We start from the raw sequence: 21282 nt of genomic DNA, 5'->3' as shown, positions 1-21282 counted from the left end.
ACTTTTTAAATAATTGCACATTTTAGAGTTCAAAGAAGATGCCGAAGTTGTCTTTATACAAAAAACGATAATTTCATTGAAGTTTTTTAAAAATATTTTATAGTATGTATTTTTTGTGGGAGTGGGGGCTGCACCCGTATCTTCCTGTGCTTAATGATTCTAAAATGAGTGATGAAATTGCCTAAATAGCAACTCGAATATATTGGTGGCAATAACTGAGATAAAGAACACAAGCATATGACAAATTTCAGGGGGAAACAAGTTTAGTTTTGGGATTTTAGAGGTCAAGGTGAGAGAGGGCCTTTTAAGTGACTGTGGCCAAAGAATCCCTGTAGCTTATTTACAAAGCACCTCCACGTGCATTATGAACAGAGGTGAGGGTGAAATGTAATGGAGGACACAGAAGTTTGATTATTTAATGGCATTAAGTAATTTTTTTTTCTTTTAAAAAATACTCTGTTTTAAATTTTAGTTTGGAAGAAACTTAGGAATTTGTAAACTATTGTACATCAGCTAGTTCCAAATAGCCATGCACGTTATGAGAAGCCAACATTTGTGAATTAATTTTCTGGTTATGATTCATTTTACAGTTTCTGATTTCAAAAGAGAGCCTGGCCAAATAACCTACCACAGACTCAAATCTCACTATACCAGGCACATAGTAGTTATTCGATGAAAACTTGATGAATCAGAATTTGTGGGACGATGAGATGATGCCTATCTCGCATGCTCAATTGAATTCAAGCTGTGAGGTAACCATGGGTTCTTCACACATGTAAACTTCAACTTTCTCTTCTAAATGAGAATCTAATGGGGATGTTATAAAAATAAGTGGTGAAGCAAGTGCATTTTGCCTTCACAACACATACTGTAATATACATAATGTAACTTCTTATTTCTTTTGTAGAGCATCAAGACTCATTAGAATGGTCAAAAATACCTTCTGCTGTTTTATTTTTAGACTGTATTCAAACACCATCAAAGTTTGCTCAATTCCAAGCAACCAAATCAAGTTCTGTCTATGCTTTAAAAAATAAGACACATTAATGGTCATGCAAAATAATAATAATTATCATTAGAATGCCTAACAAAACTTAGCATTTCTTTTTTTGCTGCATTTAATTGGTGCATTATAGTTGTACCTGATGTTGGGGTCTCTTGTTACATATTCATAGATGCACACAATATAACAATAGAATTTTGCCAACAGCATTCCCCAGTATTTCCCCTTCTCTTCCCTCCCCCTTCTGAGACATAGAGGTTAGTGGCTTGCCCAATATCAGACAGCCAATAATAGATGAAGCTGAGATTTGAATTAGCCAAGGGGACACTCAAATTTTCCTCTACTCTTGAGATGTCGGAAATTAGAGTAATGCTTAAATATAAAGAGTAGTCAGATTCTGGGATTCAAATCATAGCTCTATCACTTCCTAGCTGCATAATTTATTATAAAATGGATTAAGTTACTTAACCTCACTGGACTTTAGCTTTCTTCTCTGAAAATGTAGGTAAAGTAAGACCTATTCCACAGGGTTCTAGCATCTATTGAGTGCTTCTTTATGCTTGGTACCACTTAATGTATTTTAATTATTAATACAGGTTAGAACTGTGCCTGGCACATAATAACAGCTCAATAATTGTTAGCTATGATTTAAGAAATAGAGAATAGCATGGTAGTTAAGCAGGTAGGCTGTAAATTTAGATTGCTATGTTGGTGTCTTGGAGCTGTCAAGTCTAACTCTGCAACCTTGGTAAAATTACATACCTCTCTGGGTTCTAAATTCACATATCTATAAAAGGGAGATAGTAATAGCATCTATTTCCTAAAGTTGTTGTGGTGATTATTAGATTCATTAATGTATGTAACACCCTCATTATAAGGCTATTAATTTCTTATTATTTAACATACACTCATGTCCATACATATTCATGTATCTACACACAGATACATACACATACACACATTATTCTCAGAGTCTCTTCTTGGCAACTTAATAGAATGTAAAATTTAATTTTACTCTGGACTATGTATTCTATCAATATATAATCTTTCTGAGTAGCTTAGTTTTTCATCAGGTTATTATTTTTGCTTTCCACTCTGCAGTCTTCTGGATATATTATTAGTATACTAGCCCTTGTCCAGAACTGGGCCCATCTCACATCCAGCATAGAACTATCCATCAAGGACTGGCAGATCACTTTGTGACCACAGAGATCCATCAGGTGATAAGATTTTCTGGACCTGAGAGCTGCTTGCCTATCCTATTCCCATGAAGCTGAGTAACTGGATAGGTGTCTGTTTAGTTACAGGCTCTATCATTCACAATCTCTGTCATACTGCTTAGGTCTAATCTTTTCTCTGCATGGATGCCAGCCTTAAGCAAATCTTTGACTCTGTGCCTCAGGATTTTCACTGCTAATGGTGAAAACTGCATCCTACTGCTATGAAAATTAATAAGTTGATCTATATTATGTTCTAGAACCTAGTATGAAGGCAGCAATTACTTCCATGACCCCTACTTCTACTGCTCTTCATGTGTTCATGTAATAAATGCACCTAGTATGTTCTTGACACTAGACTAGATGACAAGAATACATTAGTAAGATGCATACATAACCTCACAGGGCCCAATTATAATAGTATACAACAGAGTGGCAGAGACACAACTTTGGAATAAATGGATTTCTTTAGGAACTCACAGTCAGAGGGAGTGGTTACCTCACTAGTCATTTCTGGGGAGGGAAGAAATGTATTAGAGATCAAATATTTATGAGCCCCTGAAATTCATATTTTGAAACCTATCCTCCAAGGTGATGATATTTGGAGATAGGGACCTTGGAAGGTGATTAGGTCATCAGGGTTCTGGCATCATGTATGGGACTTGTGTTCTTATGTAAGAAGCCCCATAGAGCTCCTCGCCCCTGCTGCCTCGTGAGAACATAGCAAGAAGATGGCATTGATTAATCTGGAATTGGACTTTCCCCAGACACTGAATCTGCTATTCCCTTGATCTTGAACTTCTAAACCACCAGAATTTTGAAAACTACATTTCTGTTGTTGATAAGACATCCAGTCTATGGTGTTCTGTTACTGTAGCCTAAACAGACTGAGGCAAAGATCAAGGCCACCAAAGACTTCACAGGATGACATTTGAACTAGACTTTAAAAGAGAGACCTTGCAGAAGAGAATTGCTAAGCATAGACTAGTGAAAAGAGGATGAAGCAGGGCCATGGAACTGGAAGGAAAAGAAAAAGCATTTGTAGAGATAAGAAAGTGTGCGATGACAATATTTGGTTTGTTCAGAGAAATCCCTCGAGGCCATTATGGTTCAAGAATAAGCAAAATAACAGCAATGTGATAATTTGTAGAATACAAAAAAAAGAATACACTGGTTGGTAAATAATTGCCTTCCTTCACTTCCAATGGGCTGCCTGAGTTTTGTACCATGGACTACCCTAGAATCTTCCAGATACCTCAGACTTTTCTGTGATTAAGCAACTAAATGGTTGGATCTCCATGACCAAAAGTGATATCTCTTCTGACTGGTCAGTATCCTATGGGTTGGTGAATATTTTTAATACTTCCCTTGTCCATAGGGAATGTGAGCATGTGATTTTACTTTCCTACTTCTAATTAATTGACGTTTTAATTGACAGTAAGTGATGTGAAGCTAGTTTTATTTCTAAGCAAACTCTATTTGAGAGCTACTTTTAAACCTAGGGGAAAGGTGATTCTTTCAGATTTTCTTGAATATTAACTTCTAGGAGAAAAAATGAAAGAAGACATAACCAAATTTGGAAAACACAGATGTAACATACCAATTTTTTTTCTATCAATCAATATACAATCATTATAAAAATCTCTTAAATTCTTAAAATAATCCCAGAATTAAATAGCATTAACATATTTTTAGGAATTCTTCCAGGTAATTTAATATCACTAGTGATAAATTGTGTGTGTGTGTCTGTTTATATACAATCACACGATGTTTTGTTCTTCACATGATTATTTCCTACTAAATATTCTGCTTGGTAATTCTGCAATTTTTGTACTTATAATGTATCTTGCACATTTTTCTGCCTCAGTACATATAGATTTACTTCTTTTTTAAAAAAATCGTTGTTTAGAATTCTGCTTAGAATGTGTACCATAATTTATGATAGATATTTAAGTAATTTCTAGACTTTTGCTATTTTTAACAATGTTGCAGTTAATATCCCTGAACATTTATCTTAGCACATTATAAAGGTTTTCTGTGAAATTGACTCTTTGAACATACAAGTAACTCATGCTAATTGTTTTCAAATATAAATTGTCGTTAATGTGAAAAAAATACAAGTTTAATTATCTGAATCCTTAATAACCTTCTCTGAAAGCTTTATATATCTCTCAAGCAGAAAAAAAATAAGTGGATGGTATAATTGTGCCCTGTCTAGACTGAGACAACTATAGTGACATTTGTTCTCAATTATTAATTAAACATACATGAAACCCTTTAGATGAGCAGGTGATATAGTTATTATTAGATGTGTTGCTTGTTTACAACAAGGGCATTTTTAGAGGCTGAGATCAAAGTTCTAAAGTTGATTTCAGAACAGTAGCATTAATTGTGCTGAGGCCTGAGACTCTGGGGAAGCAGCTGGGAGAGAATGAAAGTGACCTCAACTACATCAAAGTCACATCTTTCCATCATTATTCTAATCTATTACCCAGACCACCACATTGGTGCTGCCAGAGGTGAAATAAAATAAACCCAAACAAAATAATAACCAACAAAGAATATCCTATGCCACTCTCACAAGGAGGATAGGCACTACATTAAAGGTTCTATCGACATTCATCCATTAATTCTTTCACTTGAAAGGCATTCATTCACCAATTCCTATATGCCAAATTCTGGGTTAAGCAGTGAGTGGAGATGACCACAGGTTCTGGGGAAATTTCAGAGCTGGAGAAAGAGATTGGAACATTATTGACATGGTACCACAAGGACTACAGAATTTTACCGCCTCTGGTGGGAGTCAAGATTCCGAAAGTGGATTAGCACAATGAAGCTCAGGAAATGGCAGAAATGATGCAGACCATCGAGGAATACCAATATTAAAGCAAAATTCATTGGGAAGGCCAAGAAGAAATGCCTAGGGATGTGTAAGCTGATTAAAGACAGTGGCAGAATGATGGCATATAAACCCAGAAGTGAAAGTTTCAAGATGAAGGTTGCAAGGAGCATTGTCAAATGCAACAGAAACATCTGTTGAATAATATCCACTGGAAGCCAGGCACAGTGGTGCATGCCTGCAATCCCAGCTACTTGGGAGACTGAGGCAGGAGGATACAGAGTTTAAAGCCAGCCTCAGCAACTAAGTGAGCCCCTAAGCAACACAGTGAGACCTTGTCTCTAAATAAAATATTAAAAAGGTCTGGAGATGTGGCTCAGTGATTAAGCATCCCTGATACCCCCCCCCCAAAAAAAAAATGTCCACTGGATGTTATAGCTAGGATTTTTCTTCAACAGCCATTTCCATGGAGTGTTGACAATAAAAGCCAGACTTTAGTCTATGGAAATGTGAGTAGAGCCAAATAGAGAAAACTTGATCCTACATCCAAAATATAGGATGACTAGAAATGGGAGAGATGCTGGTGGAAGAAAGGCATGACACCATTGTCATTCAGTATGTGGGATAGTAATTTATTTATATTTCTAAACTAGTATGTTTCTCCAATAGAAAGTTCTAGAGTAAAGATAATTAATGGGGAAAAACAAAAATGTAGGTAAAAGGAATTGTATCATATGCACCAATGGAGTAACATTTTATTCTCTAAACAGGAAGATGAAAGATGAATTCTCCATGTAAGTAAGCTTGTAGATAAAGAAGGCAGAGTTAAAGAAGGAGTATATATAATGAGCTCACTTCTATCTTCAAAGTAGGATACTTTCCCTAAAAGAAGTTCCAAGGAGTTCTCTTTATCAATTTATACTCCTGCTTTCTCAATTATTTCTTAGAAATGATATTTTTGCATACTTACCCACAGAGCTTTAACCAACTTATTTACCATCTTACAGAGGTTATGGTGAGTATTGGCCAATGTATACGCACAAAATGGGTTGGCTGTATGGCTAAAGATTGCACGTAGATTCAGGAACAAATTCCAGCACTCCAGAATATCACAGAACAATATAAAAATTTTTAAAATTAAAAGTAAAAGTAGGGGCTGTGGCTGTAGCTCAGTGGCAGAGCACCTGCCTGGCATGTGTGAGATCCTGGGTTCAATCCTTAGCACCACATATAAATGAAACAGATAAAGGCATGCTGCTCGTCTACAACTACAAAATAAATTAATTAATTTTAAAAGTTAAAATAAAATTTTAAAAATTAACAATAGAAATAAAACATTAAGAATCACTATTTGTTTCAGGCTTGACTCAAAAGAGAACTGAGTGATTCTAGAGGCTTTCAATTTTTTATGATTTTCCCTGTAAACAAAAGAGAAGGAAGTGAGAAAGGAAACTTTGAAACTTAGGAAAACAAGTATGATTTTTCTGCCCTCTGAATACTCCACAATACCCAACATGATGTTTGGCTCATGGGAAGGGTCAATTAATGTACATTCATGAGTTGATGTCAATGCTGATAAAGGAGCTTTATATATGATACACATAGAAACATGTAGCTCTTTAGTAGCATTATCACTATCAATGAAGAACTGAGAATTAGAAATAATTTTTAACAAGAACTGAGGCAGTACTCTAGGGACGTTATGTACCCACATGAAAAGCCACAAAACAGCTCCTTCCTGACCCCAGGGCTTCTGGGTGTTTGGACAGTTCTATGACAGCGCCACTGAGTGCTTGGCTTTCAGCTTATGCCTGTTCCCAGATCCCAGTCAGTGATGCAGGGGCCCACGGGAAACAGGACCAGATTTGTTTGGCTTCAGCTCAATTTCCACTTCTATAGATAGCCATGAAACTCAAATAGAATCTGAGGAAGTGAGATAGTTCATAAACAGGAAAAGAGGATTATCACTTGTCCTGGTTTTACCCCAAAGGTTGAGAGCAAATATGGTAAACCTTTTTCATCCCAAAGAAAATTTCCCCCTAAAACTACACCCCACAACCTCAGGCATCGGCCTGGAAACCGGCAGAAAATGTGTACTGGCCAGAGCATTCTTTGCTTTCACCCCTCTCCTTTGCCATCCTGATTAAGGGACTAACAGACATTAATTTATACTTAAGCACATCTTGTTCGTGAGGCAATCATTGCTCACTAAGGCTGAAATAAGGCTGGATTTCCACCCCCTAAGGGCTGGAATGAGATTTTTCTAGTGTTGTGGTTAGGGGTTAAGTCAAGTCAATTCCATAAGCTTCAGATGCCTATTTCCCACGAAACTCTGGTGGTTTTTCCCCTTGAGGTCCTTTTCTATGGAGGCCAAGTCTGCAGGGATGCCTTTGGCCCAGGTGATGATTCACCCTCTGTTCCTCTGCTGGGACTGGTCCTTATGCACTGACATTAGCTCAGTATTAGTTTCCTTGGCCCTGGAAAACCCCTCCTCTTTCTCCCTGCCAGGACTTACACAAATATTGTTTTTTCAGGGGGAAGAACTATAATGTCAAAGGTATATCCAGTTAGACTCCATTTCAGGTTGTGGGAAATGTTTACAAATTGACTTCACCAATTTAACCTTTTATTAATACATATAACAGGCATGAGTTAAATTTTCAAGAAAAAGATTTCTGAAGGAACACATCTCCCCCAACAAATTCTGTTTATAAAAGAATGTTTCTCCCTTAACTTATGAAACACAATTATGTTAATGTGTAGAGGAATTGAACAGGAGGAATTGAACAGGAGGGAGAATACAAGATGGCGGGGAATTTTCTCACAGTGATCTTCATTAGAAAAACTCAAAATACTTTATAATTCTGTAATCACCTCATGTAGAAATTGATTCTGTTGAAATAAAATACCACAGTATAAGGATATCTATCACAGAAGAATTTATAGCTGGAGAAGAATGGAAATGATTTTAATTTGCTTATAGTTTGTTCCTAAAAGGTTAATGTAATAGAAACTTGGTTCCCAATGTTTTGAGAGGCTGTGGGGCTTTAGGAGTGGAAATCTAATGGGAGAGAGTTAGGTCATGGAGGATCCACTCTCATTAATCAACTAATGCTACCTACCAAGAGTGTGTCAGGTCTTACAGAAGTGGGTTAGTTCCAGAGAGAAGAATGGATCATTATAAAGCAATGCATTCTCTATCTCTGTCTCTTCCCTTAACTCTTGGAACCAAGACATGTTACTGTGTCCACTAACAAAGAAATTCACTTTACTGCTCTACCTCTCTTGGTACATTATGGAATGCTATCAGTGTTGCTCCATCCTGAAAATCCACACAAATTTTAAATTCAAAAGTAGCATGTCTATTTATTTTCATTCTGACCACTGTCATTTGTTAGCACTTAAATCAAATGTTCTTTTTAGAAGGAATGGCAGTCCCATGATTTTTTTTTTTTTTTTGGTGGGGGCGGGGGGGTGGTAGGTTGTGAATACAGCTGCTTGATAGAAATAGCCCTGTCTATTGCTGGCAGCTTGATATATGTTAGAGTCAATCAAGCTTCCCTTGAGAAGTAGGAAAATAAGGCCATCCTCTTATCCATGTTTGACTTACGAAACCCAAGTATTTTCCATGTATCAAATATTTCATTTCAAAATTATTAATTGGGACCAAAAAAGAAGACAAAAATACTTGAGAGATATGGAGAACGATGAACTGCTTTGGGGCATTGAAACAATTCCTCGTGATTCTTCTCTGTCATTTTCACGGTCTACTTGTCATTTTTATGAAATGCCAGGACAGCTCACAGATTGACTGACATGGTTGGCATCTCACTAGAAGGTATGATTTAAAATAATTTGATGTAAACTGAGAGAATATTCCTAAGAGACTAGGATCTGGAGCTGAAGAGCTTGAAAATTTAAACAAAATCCCAATTTAAATTTTTCTAAATATAAAATTGCTTCCAGAGCAGGTTTCTCTTACAAAAAACATGTAGTTTATTACAATTAAGAACTGTGAACTGGAAACTTAATATCATCTTAATTTGCATATTCAAAAATTTTATTCTGTTAAAACACTTAAGCTCTAGAATAAGCCCTATGCTCCAGTGTAATCATTTTTCTTCATCAGAGTGTTGTGTACCTAGAAGATGCTCAATGAACATTTGTTGAATGGATAACAGAATTTAGTTACACAATTCAACAAAACTTTCTATGACTTGGAGTGATATTTTATATTGAACTCATTTGACAGAGCTACAATGTTAATAATAGAAAGAAAAAAAATTCAAAAGTAAATTATTTGAATGCCAAGAATTTCATAAACTTTATAAATTAAGCCAGACATGGTGGCATACACCTATAATCCCAGCAGCTCAGGAGGCTGAGACATGAGCATCTTGAGTTCAAAGTCAACCTCAGCAAAAGCAAGGAGCTAAGCAACTCAGTGAGACCCCATCTCTAAATAAAATACAAAATAGGGCTAAGGATGTGGCTCAGTGATTGAGTGCCCCTAAGTCCAATCTCCAGTACCTGCCCCCCTCCAAAAAAAAAAAAAAAACTTGACAAATTAAGACCTATGAAAGCATCAAGCATTGAAATGTTTTTTCAAAAAAACTAGTATTTCTTGCTTCTGAAGTAGAATAAGTAATGCAAAAGATTTGGAGAAAAGAAAAAGTCATTTTGAAGAAGTGTGATAATGAGAGCTTTAAAAATGTTTCTGTAAAACCATATATTGATAAATGGATAGAAATACAATAAGATACAATAAAAATGATTGCATAATTTAAAAAATTACTTAGATTATCATAAATGCTTATAGTGTTGGTTGTCAATTCCAAATTTATCCAGGTCAGAGGGCTCCCTCAGGGATTAGCTATTTTGAGTTATGTATCCTCTAAGAGCAAAAAGGAAATAATACACTTCTTAAGTTTTCCAAAAATATTCATCCTTTTCTTCTCCTTCTGTTTTTCTCTTCTACTCCTTCTTTTTTTTTTTTTTTTTTTTTGGTTTTCTTTCTGTGTATATAATAAAAAGTAATCCTTTCCTAAGCTGCTAGAAAATTCTCCATTCTGGCTCCTGTTCTACCCCTGATGTACAGAGGTGCCTTTTTTCCTCCTAGGCTTGTTGAAGACCAGTGCAAGAATGTGAGCTGTTTTCTGAGCACCTATTCATGCCTGCAATTCCAAATCCAAACCTCTTTCATGTTTAACCCTAAAGTTGGGAGAAAAGAAAGAAAAAAATTCTCTTTTATAACTGAGCTACACTATTGATATGAATCCAAAGCTCTTTCATTCTTCTTGATTTAGTATTTAGTTCCTTTGGCAAAACAAAGCCCCCCTGTCTATCTTTCTCCCTCTCTCTCTTTCTCTCCCTCTCTAAATATATATATATATATCTGTATCTCTATCTCCTCTTGTCTCTTTTCTCTCTTTTTCCCTTCCTTTTTTAATCTTTCCAAAAAATTGGACAAGTTCCAGAAAATTTCCCTAAAACATCTCCCCGACTAGAAGAACAACAACAAAAAAACAACCTGATCAGTTAATGGTAAAGAAATCAGAAACAGACGGATTAAATTCCCCTTGAAGCACATGAGGGTTTAAAAATTAAGCAGAAAATTACTTGAGTAAAATATTTTTTTTGCCAAATCCCAAATGTTTGAAAAATAGTTCAAGATGTTTGTTGAACCTGAAATGGGCCTGAGTTATCCATCCATATTTAATTCAAGTAAAAATAATTCTTACCAGCTGAATGCTGGTAAGTCAGTAAACTTGGTAAGAAAAAAATCAATAACTTAATATAGAAGAAGCTCTTTTAACATATAATAGTTCAAATGAAAAACAAGTTACCTCTGTGAAAGACATTAGAGGAGAATGTGATGAATCCATTCCTAAGTTTCCAGCCACCCAGGTTCCACCCAAATTATGTTTTGATAACCTAGAAGTCAGCCTTTTGCCCATGGCCTTCATCTTCCTGTGATTTTCAACTAAGGTCTTTTCATTTAGTAATATAACCAACAAGGTGGGTGGGAATAGCCATGTCAAGCACTTGTTTCCTAAAGAAAACTGCCTTCCCAGGATAATGTTGGCTTTTCAGACTTTTAATTAATCTCTGATTACCTGGTCTTATAAGTAATGGTCTCATTAATCTTGATTGAGGGTTTATCCCCTGTCAGATGGACCCAAGACTAGGTAGGCAAGAAAGAAGTGTATTTGCTGAAGAGTTAAAGTTGATAATAAAAATATTAATGTGAAGTGTGTGTGTGTGTGTGTGTGTGTGTGTGTGTGAGAGAGAGAGAGAGAGAGAGAGAGAGAGAGAGAGAGAGAGTGAGTGCTTTTTTTTTTTTTTCAAAAAATACCTTCTCTAGGTATGTAAGTTTGAGGAAGTTGAATGGATGGAGAAAGTGAAACAGAGAAATTGTCTGAAAGGAAAATAAAGAGAAGAAACTCTTAAGCACCCTCTGTCAGAGCCTTGGTGTGGGCACCCAGCTCATTGTAACTTCATGCATTTTAATAGGTGCAAGCTGCAATTTCAAAATGGAAAGTGGCTTCAGAAATTATCTGGTCTAGACAGCTTTCTCAATTTCCAATTTTTAGTTATTTCACTCAGTATGTTTAGTTTAGAAACTTACATGGAAATAATCACTATATGCTACTCTCTATTGCTGCCACGCCAAATTACCACAAATTTAGCATCTTAAAAATCACACAAATATATTGTGTTATACTTACGTAGGCAAGCAGTCCAACATAGGTATCTCCACATCAAGCTCAAGATGTCAGCAAATCTGCATTCTTTTTGGAAGCTCTGGAAGATAATTCATTCCCTCTCCTCTCCCATTATGAAGATTGCTCGCATTCCTTGGCTCATGGCCCTCTTTCTCCATCTTCGAATTCGTCAACACTGCATCTCTCAGACCATGCTTCTGCCACCATCTCTCTCTCTCTGACTGTCTCCTGTTTCCCTCTTCCACTTATAAGGATTCTTGTGATTAATTGGTCCCACTCAGAGAATCCAGGATAATCTCCCTATTATAAGGTCAGCTGATTAGCAACCTGAATTCCATCTGCAACTTTAATACCTTAATCCCCTTTGCCATGTAATATAATGTATTCACAGCTTCTAGGGATTACGACAGGCCATCGTGGTGTTGGGAGGGAGCTGTGGGCATTATTTTCACATTATAATCTCATTTCTAGATGGGGATGGTACATTCCATAGGTGGAGGGATTGGATTGTTGACTTTATAGCAAACTTTTTATTTTCCCTTCATGTTTCTATGGGAGTAGAACGATGACACACTGATAAACCTGCCATCTCTAGTAGTTCTCAATGCTTTCTTTTTAAAAAAAAAAAAATATATATATATATATATATATATATATATATATATATTTACATATATTTACATACATATATATATTTGTTCTTTTTATTTATCCAGGACAAGCAGAATATATTTTGACATATGATACATACATGAAGTTTAAGTTCCCATTTTGGGAGTTGTACATAATATGACATTAATACTGGTTGTATATTCATATATGAACATAGGAATGCTATGCCTCAATGCTTTCTGAAACTCAAAATGTGTTGTATCTCCTGCTCAGAGTGCTAACATCAATTTACTTTTAGGTCTGGTCAGTCCTGTGTGGCTACTGTGTGCCTGAGTGAGACCATTCATTCATGCAGCATTTGAGGCATTTGAAAACCAAACCCATGAAATGTATATGAAGATAGGACTACATTATAATGAAGTGAGGGTCGATATCTCATAGTGGTCCTCTGTATTTCCTGTACATAAATGTGAATCTTTTTTGTCCATGATAATGAAATAATGAAATGAATCATAACACAGACTTCCAGATAAAAGATGGGGGAAAAAATTGGTCTTTATGAGAATTTCACGAAAACAGCCCTCTTTCCCACGGAGTTTCTCGTTTGTTCTTGAGGAATTGCACAATACAGAGGGGGCCTCCTGCTCCTTCCATGTCACTCACACTCCCTGAGTGGGTGATTAACTATCTAAGTTCATGTCTGGTGACCTCCGTGTGCAGCTATGCTGCCTGCTGAGAGCTTCATAATGACTCTCCTCAGCCCAGAACTTCCCCTGGCTTTCTGACTCATGTTCAGTCATATGCTACCATCTACCTGGACACGCATAGGTCCCTGGGACTCGCCATCAGCATGCTTGTCACCTTCTCCACCACACCAGTTCTGCTTCCCTCATTTTTGGCACCAACCTCAGTCCATCTTAATTTTCATACCCTTGATCCCTCTTTTGCATATTTTCACAGATATTACTCCCAAATATTTCTTGGCTTTTCTCCATCTTCTTTGTCTCTACCCATTGCCACAAGATTCCTAAGAGCAATTCATCCTTCCTAGAGTTACCCAAGTGAATTATTTTGTATCTAAATATAACCCAGAGGGTTCTTTGTTGTCTTTAGGATAAAATCCATTCTAAGCCGCAGCACTTTCTTCTGTATTCAAATTAGGGAACCTTGATCTGTGTTGTCTTGTATCCTGTCTTGCCACATTTTGCATTCTGATGATACCAACTGCTTGAGTGTCTTAAAAGGGACACTGCTTCCTAATGTCTTTCCCGCTCTTGAATTAGTTCTTCAAACCTTAATTCATATGCCAACTTTTTCTCACCGCTTTCCCTCAACCCCTTTTTATATCCATATCCTCCTGAGATGGGTTCCTCTCTTCTAAGTGTCATAAACTTATAGGTTTTCATGGCAGATGAGCAATAGCTCACACTCCTGATGATATTTCAAGTATGTGTCTGTCCTCACCTCCCTTCTCTGTGGAGCTTGAGAATTTTCGAAAAGAATACCTGGAAATATCTGGAGTTTCTATTTCAGTGTCTTGCCTTCATTAGACCCTATGTACATATTTGCCAGGTGAAATGACTGTGTAAAAGAGACCAGAACATAGGTATTTAATTTTTTGGGGGGGGGTCATATACCATGCTGTCTCTAATGCTGATCCTATCTACTTCAAAACCCAAATAAGTACTGCAATTTTGGTAGGACAGAAATCACTAGTTTGAAATGTTACATTTTCATAGTTTGATACCATACACAATAAGTAGAATTTTAAATGAAAATTGATTGATCTGGTAAAGTGTTCATATTCTGCCCGCTATTTTCACAGTTCTGAGTCCAAAATCATTATAATAAAATTTCTACTTCAGCATTCATCAAAACTATAAAAGAAATGTTGGCATTCATGGATGTATTAGTGCAACAGGGCCCAATGCTGCTTTCAAAGACTATTTTCTTATACAGAGACATTTTATAGTCAGGCAATCATCTTGTTAAACATTTCCTATAAAATTTTAAAAATCATTACCTGGGAGTCTATCACTGTGGCACTAATCACACCTCTACAATTAAGCTTATTTCAACCCTTTCACTGTAATCCCTTTTCTTTAATCAAGGGTTTATTATTGGGCTGTTAATGTGAAAGTTGAAATAAAAAAAAATCTCAGCCCAGGAATGAATTCTAATAGTAGCGGTTATAGAAAACCCTGAGAAATTCTCATATTTTTATATGAGATTTATGTTAGGATGTGGGTTTAATTTATTCCCTCCCCCTCTTTTTTTTTTTTTTTTTTTGTAGAACGATTGCTTGACTTAAGGGAGCCTGAACTTGTTCCCCATGTCTTTAAGGATGTCCTTTATCAGCTGCATTTGGGTTTTCCTTGTTATGAGCACAAAAGCAGTTATTTTGTTCAGTGGGAGGAGGAAAACGTAGTTGGCCTAAGATTTTTTCTTTCTTTCTTTTTTGTTTTCTTTTTAACATCCCTAAATAAAAGTTCAGGTTTGGATTCTGTAAGGAAAAAGGATCAGAACATAATTTTTCTGGTCAAATGAAGCCACTGTATTTTCTCTCAGGAGTTTACTACTAGAAGATTAAGTTCAAGGACAATGTGCATGTTAATATCAAGTTAGTCAAACTCTGGCCTTAAAACACACTAACTTGGTATAAAACTTTGTAGTTTCCATGACAATTCAAACACATGATTGCATTGGCTACACACAGCCACCCTAGCAGTAATTGGAGCCATCCCCAGCTTCCGGACCATCTCCTAAACTGCTCTGCCCTCCCTCCCACCACCCTAGTGCAAGTTTCAGCCACTTCTTACCTGGTCAATATCTTTCAGACTATCACCTCATTTTGTCTCTTATCCTGCCATCAGTTTTTTATATGACAGCCTGATGGAAATGTGTTTTTTAAATGATAATGTTACTTCTCAAGTTGGAGTACTTCATGGTGTCATTCATTTTTTCATTTTTTTAAGACAAAGAACAAAACCCCTTTTATGAAAGGCAGGCATTATTGTCTGCCTAGCTCTACAGCAGCTCCCCTCTTGGTTTTTTTCCTCACCTACCTCCTCCAGAGAGGCTGGGAATGTAAATATTCACCTGGCTAGCTGTCCCTCCACTTGCAGTAGAAGGGAGAATACAGTAGATTTCTAGTCAATGAGGTATAATCGGAAACTCACTAGGGACTAAAAATTTTTTTGTGCTTTTGTAGGAAATACTCAGATGTAACTGGTGCTGCCACTTTTTCTTTACTTCTTTTTAACTTTAGTTATCCTCCTGAGATGGGTTCCTCTCTTCTAAGTGTCATAAACTTATAGGTTTTCATGGCAGATGACATCTGGGGCTTTAGGAGCCTCCTTAGGACTGTAAGATGGCAAGTATGAGGATGAAAGACAATGTAATTATTATTGAAGAAAGAAAAAAACAAAATAAACCTCATCTCTAGTACTATAACCAGTGCAAGTACTTATCTATCTTTAAAGGTCCTTTTACATAAGAAAGACTAAACACACATTTTAAAATCACTCTTCCTGTTCTTCTATGATTTAGAATCAGAAGCATTCTTAACACAAATACATGTTTTGCAATGGCTTCTGGAATTCTCCAATATTTCAGCATCACTGGTGTTCTATGAGTTTCTAGAATGTTCTTCCTTAGATTGTTTACTCTCCTACACAATACTCCAATCCCCTCACCCCAAGGACATCATCTACTTGACTCATATTCAGACTTAAAGTCTAAGTAAAGATGTGTCTTTCTCTAAGATACTGTCTCTCATCTCTAGATTATCTCCCCAGTTATATACTCTCATAGTATCCAGTAGTTGTTCTTGACACATATTATATTGAGAGCATCTACTCATTCATATAAATATTTAATAAGGTATTTTTTAAGAGTTTATCTGCTAGCCTAGAAACTGTTTTATGATGTCTTTCCAATTGTTCGATGGTATTCAATAACTTGGAAGAAGAAAGGAAGCAAGCAAGAAAAAACAAACAAGGGAGGAAGGAAGAATTCATTCATGAAAACTAAAATCTCAAGTCTAAATGTGAACCTTGGTTCTCCTTTCCATCTTAGCTTCTGTCTCCTGTGTAGAAAAGAAATATTCTACAGTGCGTGGTTCATTTTTTGAAATAATGTGAAGACATCAAAGTGTGCTTATTGCAAAAAGTGTTAAGAGAAATATATTCCTTCATTGTTTTGGTTTTATTTTACTTCATTAAATTTTTTCTTAAATTAAAAAAAAAATGAATTCATGCATTCTGCTGTAGATTGGGATGTGGTAATCAATGGGCATTATGAAAGAGACTGGACCAGCACAGTCTAAAGAGAGTGACCAGAATATTGACAGTGGAATTCATGACACTGAATCTCATAGCCTGATAAAATTCTAACTGATCTCCAGAAATTAATGTGTGGGTTAGAAGGGGCAATGATAATCTAAATTATATACCAAATTTTATAAGTATGCATATTTTTTTCTGGTGAGAGTGTTGAGAGTTTCAATCAGATTTTCTATTTGAGAGTTTCAGTTTTGAAATAGGCTAAGAATCACAAAATATGATAGTAGCACTAGAAAACAAAAATTATAAATTCTTTAAAAAGATTAATTTATAAATGTTTACTACATGTGTGTCTTTTTTGTGTGACATGTACTTGCAGTATAAATAAATCCATGTCATAACTAGTTGTAATTTTTGTGATTCCTAAAAATCATTTGATCAATTAATGAGTTTCTTAACCTGCATCTTTGCAATGGACAAATATAATAACACTTTATAAACTTAACAAATGTATTATCTCATTTAATTCTTCTAGAAAATCTACAAATATACAATTACTGTTCCCATCTTCCTGATGAGATAATGCAGTCTCTATGAGTGCAGGAAAAATGTAAGTATTTTTTTAAACTTCAGGGATGGTAAGGCTCCTGTAAATGATCTCTCTAAATCATGTGTGATAATGGGCAAAGATACAGTCAGTAATAAGTATTTTGGGATTTAAGAAATGTCCTTTAGGATTCCATTAGGACCATAATCACTGGTTAAAAGTTGAGTGGAAGAGGATAAAATTTTTAATCGGGAGGCATTATATGAGCAAAATGGAAGGAAACTTGAGTTCCATGGGCTGAGGAATCCCATTTGGAAACTGTGGGAGATAAGGCTGGAAAATTGTCTGGGTGCAATGCCGTGGTCTTGTGTGCTTAACTAAAATGTTTGACCTTTACCCTTAGATAATGAGAACCACTTGAAGAGTTTTGAGCTGGAAGGTAACATCATGCAAACTGTTTTTAGTAAGATTAATTTGGCACCAGTGCGCAATCTCAGATCAAGGTGGTCCAGGCAGAAAAGCACCTGGAGAAAAGGTAATGTGGACAGAGACAGCTATGTTGAGAAGAGAAAGGTTTAAAAAGAACTTCCCAAGGAATAATTGATTATATGCAGGGTGCTTTTGTCCCTGTGAAAACAAGCTCTTCCCATAATTAGGAAAAGCCCCCAAGGAGCCTCACAGGTTATAGACTCGAAATCTACAGGAAGCATCAACTTAGCATGCCTCATCTCTATGCATTTCGTCTTCATTTCCCCTGATTTAGTGTGTTCTGATTTAAATGCTCTTTTTTTCTTTCTATTTCTCATTTCTTCATATATGCAGCATATAAGCTATATGTGGCTTTTTTCATCCTGTTCAAAGACAAGCACAGATCCAACACTGAAAATACAGCGGTTGACAAGAGAGACCTCTGTACTGCTGAGGTTTACCTTCCAAGGTTGTCAGACAGCAACCAAAGTAATGGATATATCCATGAGGAAAAGAGCAATAAATGAAAATAAGGTCATGTGACAGAGTGACTGATGGAAATTTAGGCAGTGTCAGAGTGACCCCTCTGACATTTCAGCAGAAATTTGAATGACAAGAAGCAGATAACCGTAGAAACTATTGGGGGAAGACGACTTCAGATGTGGGACACAGCTATCACAGTGATCTTAAGACAGAAATGAACACAAAAGGCTGGCAGAGCTGGAATATGGTAAGCCATAGGAGGAATGGAAGGAGGAAAATACCTATAGAAAATAGGCAGAGGCCCTGAGGAAAGATCGTACTGGCCACTGTAACAAGTCAGGGTGTTCTTCCATAAGAAGTGAAACCATCAAAATTTTTCAAGAGGAATGTAAGATAAGATCTAATTTCCATTTTATAAAATTTCAATCAGTCTGTTCTATTGATAATTGATTATTGGGGTCAATCTTACTGTGGTCAGGTAAGAGATTATTCATACAGGGGACTTGACTAGAATTTTAATAGTAGATAGTAGAGAAGTGTTGGGAGTTGGGATATATTTTAAAGGAAGATCTGGTAACATTTACTAATGGATTAGATGTGGGTAACTTAAAAAAAAAAGGAATCTAGAATAATGTCTAGATTCTTTAGTTTGAACATGAATGATGGAAGTAGGTGATAACAAATACCCAGAGTAAGGTGGGAGGACTTAATAATCCTCTTTGGTCTGTATGAAATTCATCCATTCTGTTCCATAGTGTCCTGGATTTTATTTTATTTTTTTATTGGTTGTTCAAAACATTACAAAGCTCTTGACATATCATATTTCATACATTTGATTCAAGTGGGTTATGAACTCCCATTTTTACCCCGTATACAGATTGCAGAATCACATCCTGGACTTTAGACTGAATTTTCCTGCTTTGCTCAGAAGGCTGATAACTTATAACACACCATCCTCTTGCATAATCCACCCCCCCCAAAGAGCAGTTCATCTGTTTTGGACTCTTCCAAAACCTGGACTGTATTATCTGACCTTGACAGATAGCATTTGGTGGCCGGGGGACTAGTGAGGGAAAGTGGTATAGGTATTTGAGACTTTTAAGGAACACTAAGATGTTTAACTTTGGGAATTTAAAGGTTTCGGGTTGTAGAATGAAGTTTCAATGGACAGAAATTTAGACATTAAGAAATGTGGCTAGTTTTGACCAAAAAAAAAAAAAAAAAAAAATATATATATATATATATATATATATAATTGAGTTTGAGTTTGGAATGGATATGTTTGAGATCAAGGCAGAAGATGTTCATAATATTATTCTTCATGAGTTAGAAACATGTTGGTATGTAAAGTTCTTTATTCCTGGATTTAAAAAGAAGAATATTTTAGAAAGTCAATCTCACTATTAGAGCCATTGGTCACGAGATCTATAAATAAACCCGAACTTTCAAAAATAGACAGCTTTTAGGCACTTACGTCAATTTATGTCAATTTAATTCAGCAGTATTTGATGTTAGTCCCCATATATCAACAGGAGACTTTATTTACAAAGGATTCACCAGGAGGCATTAAATAGGAAGAAAATTAAATGATGAGCTCACTGATGAAAACACAATGTTAATGAGACTCTTGAGGATCACAATCTATTGCATTAAAATAAGGTATAACTCTGTCTAGAGTGTTGTATTGTTTTCTGAGGAATTTTGGACAGACATTTCCTGCTTTGTTCAGAGGAACAACAGTGGATGTCCTTTTTCATTCACATGAGTTGACTTATCTTTTTCAGGAAAATAATAAAGAAAAAATAGTCCTTTTTAAACTAAAAATTGCCTTCTTCTGATGAAAGAAGCCCCAGAAGGGTGAAGAAAATTTACCACTGTTGAAAATTTACTTCATTTTCTTTACAGATTATTTTGAATCTGCTCTAAGAAATGTGTCTGTCCTCTCTAAATGCATGGTGGAAATGGTTCATTGAGTGTTATGAAAAGAAAGTTTAGTCTCATTTCCTAAGCAGACTTTTTAACCTGACATTGCTAAATGGGGAAAAATTCTTTGGGATTATGGTGTGTGTTTTGATAGAGATCCTGAAACAGCTGGTTATTTTCACTCATTTTCTCACTGTGGGAAGATACTGCTGCTGCATGAGGCAAGGGAGATAGAACCTGGCTCTCCATATAAAACTAGAAGAAAAAAGTGCCAGAAAATTCAAGAAGAAAATTCTTGAATTTTATATTTCAAACACACATATTTTACTATTCTGTTCATAAATGTGCATTTGAACATGTATATTTAGATGACAAAAATAACGAATATACTAGGAGTATATCAGGTTCTGAAAATCTGAGGGATTTTAAAGTCTCCACATGGGTAGAATTTTGGGGCCCCTTTAGTCATTTTTGATGATAGAGGATCTGGAATATTTAACAGGTCTTGAACCCATCTTCTCTTAAGGTATAGGGTGCTGCACTACTTGACACTCCCGCTCAAAACCTTAATCATTTCATGGTGCGATTTCTGTGAATTCACTGTGTGGTTTGCTCTGGGCCATGGGAAACACATCCATCAGGTACAGTTCTGATTGCGCACAGGTAGATGGTTTATAGACTGTTAGCCCGTCCTGCTGCTTTAGATTTGAAGAATTACTCTACAAGAACAAGGCAGGTTCTATTTTTGACATTTCAGCAATGAGACCACTTGTACATTATGGCCTGATTTGATTTACTGTAAGAAAATAAGAGTGCTGTAATTTGTAAAAGACATTTATTACATGAGTCCAAAATTTAAAAAAAAAAAAAAATGCTTAGTGTCTCTGTCCATCCCATCTGGTTTTATTTTAATCTCACTCTAGTCACATATGAAATTTTGCTTAGCTGTCTTCATTTTCTTAGTCAATCTTGATTAATGGCCTTCAAAGTAAAAATAATTGGCCTGCATCAGGGTTGTTTTATAACTCTTGTTCACAAAGAATGTGAGAGGCTGGAAAATGAGCCTAAACAGAAGGAATGCATTACGTTCGTCTTTGAGAAAGAGCAGTCCTTTAGTCGTGTTGCTCTGTGTATTTTTATAACAGGCGCCTCCTTGACCGTCCACGATATTGCAGATACGCT

The sequence above is a fragment of the Callospermophilus lateralis genome, chromosome 16 (genome assembly GCF_048772815.1).
Source record: "Callospermophilus lateralis isolate mCalLat2 chromosome 16, mCalLat2.hap1, whole genome shotgun sequence".
Classification (NCBI taxonomy): Eukaryota; Metazoa; Chordata; class Mammalia; order Rodentia; family Sciuridae; genus Callospermophilus; species Callospermophilus lateralis.
This window is presented reverse-complemented; position numbering follows the sequence as displayed.